A 12,163-nucleotide genomic window follows, 5' to 3' on the forward strand; every position below is an offset into this window, starting at 1 on the left:
AATTTGGGAGCACCATCCACTAGAAGGATTACAGCAGCTCAAGAAAAATGCCAATCATGACCTTCTCAAGGCAGCCAGCAATGAGCAGTGCCCTGCACATCCTGAGTACAATTTTTTTTTTAAAGGTTACATAATTCTCAACGTATCCAGCACAATTAAATTGTAAAATATCATGCAGGTCTATTAACTTAGTCTCCATTTGACATGGATATTGTATTCTAGTTTTTCCAAATGGCACTAATTATTCAAAATTGAGCACTGATGTGCGTAATCAGGGTCAGTATAGTGGTAATTGAGTACTGTGCTGTAGAATCTGAAAATTAGATTTTTTTTTAACTGAAGCCAGGAGACCAGATTTCTGTATTGGCGTTATTTTAATGACAGCGGTAACCTCTTCCCTTGAACCGGTTAAAACAATGCGAGGAACTAAGCTACTCGAGCTGGTAGACTTTTTGTAATGTTGCTTTGTTTTTATTTATTAATCCCTCTGCCCTCAGCAGCTTCTCAAACATCTTCCTTAGTTGTGAAGATAATCCAGAGATCAACTCCCAAATTCTGCTAATGCCTGGTAGCTGGTGAATTTTTGTGGCCAGGGTCCCAGTTTCTCATTCTTTGTGTGAAAACTGCTTGTGCTCCAAACCACATCAAAACTCTACAGTTCAGCCTTGAAATTTAGCATGTGGGGAATATCAAGTCTGAATGTACGAATGGAAATTCAATCCAAAAATACAGGTGGATTTAGGCTAGGTTGGGATGCCAAGTTGAGAGGGTGTCTTAAGTCAGAAAAGACTGTTTCCTAACCAAACCCCTCCTCCATCCTGCTCACTTCTAGCTTTAAAAAAAAAAAATTTAGAGTGCACAATTCATTTTTTCTTATTAAGGGGCAATTTAGCGTGGCCAATCCACCTACCCTGCACATCTTTGGGTTGTGGGGGTGAAACCCATGCAAACACGGGGACAATGTGCAAACTCCACACGGATAGTGACCCAGAACCGGGATCGAACCTGGGACCTCAGTGCCGTGAGGCAGCAGTGCTAACCACTGCACCACCATGCTGTCCCACTTCTAGCTTTAACTGAGACCGTAAGGTGGCAGGCACTCAGACTGCTTCAAGCAGGGCAGATTGGAACATCAAATAAGATTTGAGCTTCATTTGTGGGGGGGAGGCGGTGGCGTAGTCGCTGGACTAGTAATCCAGAGACCCAGGATAATGCTCTGCAGACCTGCGTTCAAATCCACCACCCACCAAATACAAAAATAATAATCTGAAATTAAAATCAGATTAAAATCCGGTGGTGACAGGTAGGAGAAGGTTGCACGTAAGGTAGCTCCCACAATGGTCTTTGTTTTAGGCCGACACGGTGGCACAGTGGTTAGCACTGCTGACCTGGGTTTAATTACAAACTCAGGTGACTGTGTGGAGTTTGCGCATTCTTCCCCTGTCTGTTTGGGTTTCCTCCAGGTGCTACGATTTCCTCCCACAATCTAAAGATATACAGGTTAGGTGGATTATCTATGTTAAATTGCCCCTAGATGGGGTTACTGGGATAGGGTGGGGGATGCACCTAAGTAGGATGCTTTTTCAGAGGGTCGATGAAGACTTGATGGGCCGAATGGCCTCCTTCTGCACTGTAGTGATTCTATGATTCTATTCAATGATTTTTCAACTTAAACTCTGGTCAGCTGGGTACTCCAGCAACATCATGGAGATGAGGACTTGGCAGAGGCAGGACCTGAGTACTTTCACATGGGCCTCCTGGATTCAGGCAACCTCTAACAACCCTCTTCTGAAACCATACTCCCACCATAGGACATGGAATCTCCAAACTACAACCCCCTCCATCCACCATAAGGCCTTTGATCCTCCTCGACCACACCTCCAATGCACACACAGACTCTGATCCTTCTCCTCCTTTTATCCTACAGACCCCACACCTTCGAGATACCTCTCCCCAAGGTCTCCAACCCTACCACCATCCCCTTACCATATCCCTCAGTCCAGGCTCGGTTGTCACTCCCAGTCCTTCAGTCTTACCCCTCCAACCTCTTATCCTCTTGGCAAATTTACCTACTTCTCCAGTAGCCGGCTTCTTGCTCAAATGGCTTTAAACTTGAAGCAAATGCAGGAATACCCATTTCTGGGTCTCCATGACCTACTAACCTCCGAGCAGGTCACATGTTAAAAATTTACCCTATCCGATGGCACAGTGGTTATCACCGCTGCCTCACAGCTCCAGGGTCCCGGGTTCAATTCCGGCCTCGGATGACTGTTTGCAGTTTGCACTTCCTTCCCATGTCTGTGTGGGTTCCCTCCGCGTGCTGTGGTTTCCTCCCACAGTCCAAAGATGTGCAGGTTAGGTGGATTGGCTATGCTAAATTGCCCTTAGTGTCCAAAGGTTAGGTGGGGTTACTGGGTTACAGGGACAGGGTGGAGGCGTGGGCTTAAGTAGGGTGCTCTTTCCAAGGGCTGGTGCAGACTCGATTGGCCGAATGGCCTCCTGCACTGTAAATTCTATGATCTTTTAGTTTCATGGAATTCAAACGTATATTGTCTCATAAGTCAATTTTTACTTTTAATTTGTTCTTCTTTTCCCTAATTTCCAACCTCATATTGCCATTATACCCAACAAGAGTGGAACGGTCCCACTTCAAGATCAGCTAAGCAGGAAGATTGAATTGGAAAAGGACATTTCCCATACTCAAACTACCAGATACTGATTAAAATGGAATTCATATGCCAGTGTTATTTTCAGAAAACTGACAAGTGTTAGTTTTACCCACTTTTATCCACCTCCCATTGTTGGCCTTCAAGTTGACTTATCAATTTGACATGCTTAAACAAATTATTAAGTTTGGGATTCTCAGATATAATTTAAAGACTAATTTGAAGGATTTATTTAACATTTGATTATTAATGTTTCTCTCCTATTGATTGTTTAAAGGAGCTATCTAATCATATACCTTCTATTTACTGCACACACAGGCCAGATCTTTGACCAGGAAATCAGGAGAAATTCCACGTCCTTACACCTCCCTCACCCTCCCCATTGGCATCAGATCCCAAAACGATTTTTGAAGGGGTGGCCAGGGTGCACACTCACTGTGCAATTAAGAATGGCAGACAGGCTCCTGAGGCTGGAGGGCCAATAAGAGCCCCTCCAACACTCGGAGAGCAGCAGCTCCACCATGAGAAGTGGGCACTGCTGATGCAGGTAGGACAGAGGGCATCGCAAAGTGAAGACGCCTCTCAGAGTTGATAAAATTTCTGCAATTATCACTGGCCACAGCTGTCAGAGCACCTTTGTGGAAGGATAACCCCATCCGCAGGGTGACCTATGGTCGCAGATGTAGCCATTCACAAGTTGTGACGATGAAAGGATCTTTAAAAAGCCAACTGGCAATTTACATCTATGAAGTCCTTATTAGAACATAGAACATAGAACAATACAGCGCAGTACAGGCCCTTCGGCCCACGATGTTGCACCGAAACAAAAGCCATCTAACCTACACTATACCATTATCATCCATATGTTTATCCAATAAACTTTTAAATGCCCTCATTATTATTATTACCTTGAGTAGTATTGAGTAGTATTATTTTTACCTTGGTGCTGCAGCTCCCTTATTCAGGCAGGAAGAAGCAGTTCTCTTAGCTTTTCTTTCTTGAGCCGTTGATTGATATCAATTTACCTTTATTACTAATTTCTACCCATGTTGGTTTACCTTTTACGCCTTCCAAGGTCATATCTTCCCTGATCAATAAACATTATCCTACTGCCTATCATTTTAGGTCAGATTATTGAAACATTTTCCCCCCTTTGACTCGGTCTTCCTTTTTTCTAACCATGACCATATTCATTCAATATCAGAAATTTCACACACTTTGTATTTTGTTGGAATGCTGGAAGAAAGAGATGATGAGGACTGAAGATGTCATTGTGTCATCTCCAATTCTTAATGCTCCTTGCATTTTTATAAAGATTTAAACTTTCAACACCTGAACCTTGCTTAATCCCTTTGTCACATGTGCATCTTTAAAATGCTCTCCTGAAAAACACGATCTCCTATCTCTCGATCAGCGACAATCATTTGCTTGTTTGAGTCATGAGTCATCTGCAATCTCATTTGTAATTCTGAAAAGGTTTATGCCCTTCCTTTAGTTTGCTACGGGTCAGTTCTCTTAACACGCAACCTAGCCTTCATCAACTACATTTTGCATATAAATGTAGCGTGTTAACTTATTAATGAATCTGATTGCTGATATTCCAAAGATTTTATTTTTCCACTCCCAATTTATTTCTGGAACTACAGACTAACTTTTAGGCTTAAACACCAATGTAACTCAACCATAATGATGCCTCGATTGGCCAAATGAGAACATATTTAGTCTGTACATTATACGTCTTCTAGTAGATGCAGAATTGTAATTAAATAGGATGATGCCATTTGTTTCTGGGTAACTAAATTATGAGCATGCTGCCATTATGACCGACAATGCTACATCAAAAATCTGTTGCGCTTCGTGGTAAAACATTTTTTTCCTACTATGATAATACCACAATTTGGTGCTGCCATGCACTTTGTTGATCATAATTTGCTCAGATGCTTAATCTTCCAAGTGCTACCATGAACGGGATTGTTATTTTGGTTCCTGGATTTGTTTTATGTCAGTAATATTCCATTTTTGAACGCTAGGATTTGAATGTGACTATTTAATATTTAGCACAATTAGGGTGGTTCATTGATTTGGGATCATCATTTAACAGCAATCTGATTTCAGGTTCAATTTATCATGAATGTATGAGCCAAGATGAGAATTTAGATTAGGCGGTGAAGCCAAAGGTTTTGCAGAAAAAGCTTCTGGAGTTGTCAAATGATCACTTTCTGTAGCTGCATGTAATAATTGAAAACTGAATTTCAATTCTGTAGGATTTTCCCAAATGTTTTAATATTGTGTATTTGAAATATTTGTTAGTTTTTCTGTATGATGTATAAAACTGAGAAACATTTTTTTCAAAAATGCGTAACCTTAAACAGTAATTGAAGGTTTATGATTGCAAGATTTACTTTGATTCTTGGAAACAATCGAAACTTTCTTTTGTGTATCATGTTTAAATGAGCACAAGTCAATTTAGAAACTGACCTCCTTAGAAGTTTGATGTATAGTTTAGGTGAACAGCGTTCTTCAGTCCATTATTAATGTGCAGAGGCTGATACCATTCAATGGCTCCTTCTGTCTATGGTTCACAACAGAATGCTTTGAGTAAGCTCAACACACTCGCTGATGGAGTATACAGAAGAGGCACTATTGACATCTAGTGCAGATGATCGATCCAACTAGGCACAATGGTTTTCAATTTCTAGTTCAATGAAAACCATGGGCGGAATTCTCCCTTGGGACTAGGTCAAGTGTGGGGGCAGGAACATGGAGTGTTTGCCACTGCAGAGGCCGGCGGGAAAACACACCGGATCTTCCAGCTCCGACCTTGGTGGGGTGGTAAATAGTGAGGAGCTAGGCCTTAGATTACAGGACGATATAAACGGGCTGGGTAGGTGGGCAGAAGAGTGGCAAATGGAATTTAACCTCAAACGTGTACGGTAATGCTTTTTGGGAGGGCTAACAAGGCAAGGGAATTTACAATGAATAGTCAGACCCTAGGAAGTACAGAGAATCAAAGGGACCTTGGTGTGCATGTTATCTGAAGATCCCTAAAGTCAAGAGGGCAAGTAGATAAGGTGGTTAAGAAGGCCTTTGGGATTTTTGCCTTTACTTTTTTTTAAATTTAGAGTACCCAATTTTTATTTTTTTTTACAATTAAGGGGCAATTTAGCATGGCCAATTCACCTAAACTGCACATCTTTGGGTTGTGGGGGCGAAACCCACGCAAACACGGGGAGAATGTGCAAACTCCACACGGACAGTGACCCAGAGCCGGGATCGAACCTGGGACCTCAGCGCCATGAGGCAGCAGTGCTTCCCACTGAGCCACCGTGCTGCCCGATGTTTGCCTTTATTAACCGAGGTATTGAATGTAAGAGCAGGGAGGTTATGCTGGAGCTTCATAAAACACTGGTTGCGCCACAGCTGGAGCACTGTGTGCAGCTCTGGTCACCACACTGTAGAAAGGAAATGATTGCACTGGAGAGGGTGCAGAGCAGATTCACCAGAATGTTCAATAAGTTGCCCCTGGTATGGTATACACGATCCAGGGGTGGCATGTTGGACCGGTGGGTGCTGAGTGCCTCACCCCCAGCCCGGTGGCAGCCCTCCACCGATGATGGCCAAACCCCCTAACCGAGCTTGTACCGCCCTGGACACTCAGGCTGCAGCCCCAGTGCTTCTGGGCTGTTTGGCCAATTTTGAAGATGGTTACTCGCCTCCAAACCGCACAGCAGCCATTGTGCTTGTTTCATGTTTTTAAATAGTTGTGCGAAAGGGTGCCCATACGACTGCTTGTGGAGGAATCGGTTCGATCACGGGAGGACATTAGATAGGGGGTCCTTCCCGTTAATGAGATGGAGATTGGCCTTAATTGGTGATTACAGGTTGAGTATCCCTTATTCAAAATTCTTCGGGCCGCGAGTATCTCGGATTCCAAATTTTGGAATGCGAAGCTGCAAAGACACTCGAACACTGCTCGGGGTTGCCAGTCAGTGCTGTGACTGATGGGGGGTACCCGGCTTCCCTCCCAACTGGGAAATGGATACCCGGTTCAACACTTTTGGTGCAACAAAGTCGTGCCATCAATTAATAATAATAATCTTTATTAGTGACACAAGTAGGCTTACATTAACACTGCAATAGCGTTACTGTGAAAAGCCCCTAGTCGCCACACAGGCACCTGTTCGGGTACACAGAGGGAGAATTCAGAATGTCCAAATTACCTAACAAGCACGTCTTTCGGGACTTGTGGGAGGAAACCGGAGCACCCGGAGGAACCCCACGCAGACACGGAGAACGTGCAGACGCCGCACAGATAGTGACCCAAGTCGGGAATCAAACCTGGGAGCCTGGCGCTGTGAAGCAACAGTGCTAACCACTTTGCTGGCATGCTGCCCTTTGGCAGATTTGAAAGGATACACACACATACACATGTGTTCGGCACAGGAACGGGACACTGCTCGGAACAGCCGACACTGAGGACACGGAGTTGTGAAACATCGCATAGCTAGCAGACCTTGGGTGAACACCAAGTTATTTTTTTTACGAGAGGCATTATTTCAGCACTCAAAAAAAAAATGCGGACATCAGGGGCGAAATTCTCCCCCAACGGCGCGATGTCCGCCGACTGGCACCCAAATCGGCGCCAATCAGACGGGCATCGCGCCGCCCCAAAGGTGCAGAATGCTCCGCATCTTTGGGGGCCGAGCCCCAACATTGAGGGGCTAGGCCGACGCCGGAGGGATTTCCGCCCCGCCAGCTGGCGGAAATGGCGTTTGTTGCCCCGCCAGCTGGCGGAAATGGCGTTTGGTGCCCCGCCAGCTGGCGCGGAAATGCGGCGCGTGCGCGGGAGCGTCAGCGGCCGCCGACAGTTTCCCGCGCATGCGCAGTGGGGAGAGTCACTTCCGCCTCCGCCATGGTGGAGGCCGTGGCGGAGGTGGAAGGGAAAGAGTGCCCCCACGGCACAGGCCCGCCCGCGGATCGGTGGGCCCCGATCGCGGGCCAGGCCACCGTGGGGGCACCCCCCGGGATCAGATCGCCCCGCGCCCCCCCAGGACCCCGGAGCCCGCCCACGCCGCCTGGTCCCGCCGGTAAATACCAGGTTTGATTTACGCCGGCGGGCCAGGCAATTTCTGGGCGGGACTTCGGCCCATCCGGGCCGGAGAATTGAGCGGGGGGTCCCACCAACCGGCGCAGCCCAATTCCCGCCCCCGCCCAATCTCCGGTACCGGAAACTTCGGCGGGGGCGGGATTCACGGCGGCCAACGGCCATTCTCCGACCCGGCGGGGGGTCGGAGAATGACGCCCCTGAGCTTTTTGAATGAGGGGCACTCAACCTGTATTAGTTTCCCACCACGTTACGGCAGGATCCAGATCTTGCCAATGGGAGTGGGCCGGTTAGATCGGAAACTAATTGGTGACAGCGAGGTTCCCGATTTCGGCCTCGCCTGTGATCTAACCAGCTCATGTAGTTTCTAGCCCAGTGCGACGCGGCCGTTAGTTCACGTCCTCTTGAGGCTGGAACATGGACCTCCTCCAGGACACAGAATCTGGAATGTCCACCTGCAGATGCTCCCCCAACCAACTTCTGTGATGTTCCAGTGTCCAGGGTTGTAGGCAGCCTCCATCCCAAACACTGGAAGCAGCCTCCATCCCAAGCACTGGAAGTAACCCCCATCTTGACCAGCATTTATCCCTCAATCAACCTCACAAACACAGATCATCTGGTCATTAACACTGTTTGTGGAAGTTTAACTATGCACAAAATGGCAGCATTTCCTACGTTAAAACTTCACTTCAAAAGTGCTACTTTGGCTGTAAAGCACCATGGGACACTCTATGGTTGTGTAAGGCCGATGTAAATGCAAGTCTTTTCTTTTACTATTTTTGGCCTGCATCAAAGGAACACGTCACAAATAAGATCTTGTGACATATCTGTTCCTGAACCCCTTGAAAACAGCTTATTCATTTGAACGGTTATAGTCACTTACTTCAAAGCTACTTCCTTCAAACTAGACTTCCAGGCTTACCTGTTTTGAATGTATTATAAAATAGACTATTTTAAGCAATATATTTGGGTACTAAAATTACCTACGTAATTTAGATTAGCTCAGTTGGTTGGACGGCTGGTTTGTAATGCAGACCGACAGCAATAGCATGGGTTCAATTCCTATACCGGCTGAAGTTATTTATGAAGGACCCACCTTCTCAACCTTGCCCCTCATGTAAGATGTGATGACCCTCAGGTTAAATCACCACCAGTCAGCTCTCAAAGGGGAGGGCAGCCTATGTTCTTCTGGGACTGTGGCGACATTTAGACTGGGTAAGAATGGCAGATTTCCTTCCCGAAGGGACAATAGTGAATCAGATACGTTTTTTTTTAATGGTAGTTGATGATAGCTAGTATCCATGAAACTTTTATATTCCAGAATTTTTTAATTCCACTGAATGCCATCTGTGTCCTCTGGCGGCGATTCCTTGCTATCTTAATAGAGACAATTCATGATTGTGAACAGCTTGAACAATTATTATCTTAACCTACCGCTTTAAGGAGAGCAAGTCCAGCTTCTCTACTCTCAGCGTATCTGAAGGCCCACATCCCAGCTGAATCCTCACTAAGGTTTTGACATCTGTTCTAATGTGTGGTGCCCAGAATTAAACAGAATATTCCAACTATGGCCTAACCAGCTTTTAATAAATGTTTAGAATGATTTTCTTTCTTTTGTGTCTACTTTCAAAAGCCAAGGATGCCATAGGAAGTTTTGTAGCATCCTTGTCAATTTGTTCTGCCACCTTCAAAGTTTGTGTGCATAGATCTCACGAGCCCCCCCCCCCCCCCCCGGTCTCTTTGTTCCTGCACCCCCTTTAAAATTGTTCCATGTAGTTCATAATGCCTCTACCTGTTTTCTAATCCAATCATCCAATATTGCTCCTGCTAAATTGGAAGTATCTTCCATTATTGTAAAGACAGGTCTAAGTTAGTACATCAGCTATGTCCTCTGCCTCCATAAGAATATCTCCTTTTTGTCCCCGACTTTGACTATCCTTTTGTTATTTGTATTCATAAAAGACGTTTGAGTTCCCTTTATGTTGGTTAGGTGGGCCACCTAATTCCTTCTCCTGCTCTCTCTTTTAACCAGCTTATTCCATTTTTTCAGATCTCTTTTGTCCTCTCTATATTCAGCTTGGTTCTCAACTGTATTCTGAAACAGGCGGGCATGGTGGCACAATGGTTAGCACTGCTGCCTCATGGCGCTGAGGACCCTGGTCCAATCCCGGCCCTGGGTCACTGTCCGTATGGAGTTTGCACATTCTCCCCATGTTTGCATGGGTCTCACTTCCACAACCCAAAGAAGTGCAGGGCAGGTGGATTGGCCACGCTAACTTGCCTCTTAATTGGACTCTTAATTTAAATTCTATTCTGGAACTTTCATGTGTCATACATTTCCATTTTCTGGCTCATTTTAACTGTTGCATCTTTAGTCATCCAGAGAGCTCCAGCTTTGGATGTCCATCCTTTCGCCCCCCCTGGAATGTATCCATTCTGTAACCAAGTCATCTCCTCTTTGAAGGCCTCCTGTTGTCAAGTTACCATTTTATTTGCCAAATTTCAATTCCAATCCACCTGATCCAGATCCCTTTTCAACTCACTGAAGTTAGCTCTCCTCTAGTTGATGTTTGATTGGTCTCCTCCTTTTCTATAACTGTCCATACCTGATATTGTGATTGCACTTTTCAAATACACTCCCACTGAAGCATGCTCCACTTGTCCAACTTCATTCCTCCAGAATTGCTTCCTTGTTAGATTGGGAAAAACACAGATCAACAAAGTTCTTTTGTACATATTTTTCAAATTCCTCCCCTTTGCTGGTTACACTTTTGCTATCCCAGCCTGTCTGGGGATAATTGAGCTCACTGATTATTACTTCTCTGTAGTTTTTTATGTCTTTCAGTAATTTACCTATAAATATGGCCTACGATTTCATTCTCACCATTTGGTGGCCTATAGTATACAGTATTTAAAAATGAAGATGGAGGTATTTTTATAGTAAAATCATAATTTAAAAATAAACATTGAGTACCCCTTATTCAAAAGGCTTGGGGCGAGAGTGTCTCAGATTCCAGAATTTTTTTAATTTTGGAATACCAAGCTGCAAAAGACCCTCGGACACTGCTCGGAGTCGGCGGTGGGTGCTGTGTCTGATGGGGGGTACGCTGCTTCCCTCCCGACAGGGAATCAGGTACCGGGTTCAGCTCTTTCTCTGCAACAAATCCGTGGCGTCAATTGGAAGGATACACACAAGCACGTGTCTTTGGCCATGGGAATGGACACAGTGCCACGAACTGCCGACGCTGAAGAAGTACATATTTCGGACCTTTTCGAATTTCGGAATTTCAAATAAGGGATACTCAACCTGTAATGTAATAGTTCTCTTTTTCCTTAATTGAACCAAATGGACATTGTCTTTGATCCCTAGATTACATCATGCCCTCCAGTGTTATAATAGTTTATTAGATCAATACTGCCACTCGTCACGCCTTCATCTCATCCCCAACCTCCAATATTCCTCCTTTTTCACCTTCCCTATTTTTCCTGTATACCTTTGGTGGGATTCTCTGGCCTCCCAGTTGGTCTTTGTACCCAGCAATATAACATTCCCATCTTACCCTTTTTTGAGCCCAATCTCTCTCATTACTAATATAATAACCACATTAGCTGACTTGTGCCTGCAACTCACTAACCTTAATGTCCACTATATGCATTTAAGCCTAAAACCTCCAAACCGATTTTCGACTACCTTGCATTTACCCCTTTTTGATCGCTCTTCACTCGAGTGTTATTTAGCTCTTCCAGTTCTCTGTGCACCTTGTTTCTCCTCTATAATCTCATCCTAATGCCCGTTCCCTTGCTGCATTAATTTAAACCACCCTTCACAGCACTATTTAATTTTCCTGGGAAATCATTGATTCCAGTTCTGTTAAGGTGCAACCTTGAACATCTCCCTTCTGATGAGGACTGATTCCCGTACATTGGAATTTGAAATCTACTCTCCGTCACCATTTTCCACCATGTGGCACTGTGAGTAATTATTAACTTTGGCCACTACCTTAGTCATATAAATAATGTGGCCAGAAGAGCATGTCAGAGGCCAGGGATCCTGCAATGCGTTGCTCAATGGACCCCCCAAAGCCTGTCCAAGGGCACAAGTAGGGAGTGTGATGGAATACTCTCCAATTGCCTGGATGAATGCAGATCCAACAATACTCATGAAGCTCCACACCATCCAGGACAAAGCAGCCCACTTAATCAGCATCCCTTCCACTACCCTAAACATTCCTTTCCTCTATCACTGACGCACAGTGACAAAACTGTGTACCACATGCAAGAAGATGCTGCAGTAACTCGCCAAGGCTCCTATGCTAGCACCTTTCCAGCCCATGGACCTCAAGAAGGGAAATGGCAAGGGACACATGGGAACATCATCACTTGCAAATTCCCC

The 12,163-nt window shown here is 45.1% G+C and overlaps 1 protein-coding gene across 37 annotated transcripts in view; it reads left to right on the forward strand.

The window, feature by feature from the left end:
* LOC140408518 (calcium/calmodulin-dependent protein kinase type II subunit delta) overlaps positions 1–12,163 on the forward strand; it is a 489,119-nt gene that overhangs the window by 445,585 nt on the left and 31,371 nt on the right. The gene's annotated exons all lie outside the window — the stretch shown is intronic.

This window comes from Scyliorhinus torazame, chromosome 3, assembly GCF_047496885.1.
Source record: "Scyliorhinus torazame isolate Kashiwa2021f chromosome 3, sScyTor2.1, whole genome shotgun sequence".
NCBI classification, from domain to species: Eukaryota; Metazoa; Chordata; class Chondrichthyes; order Carcharhiniformes; family Scyliorhinidae; genus Scyliorhinus; species Scyliorhinus torazame.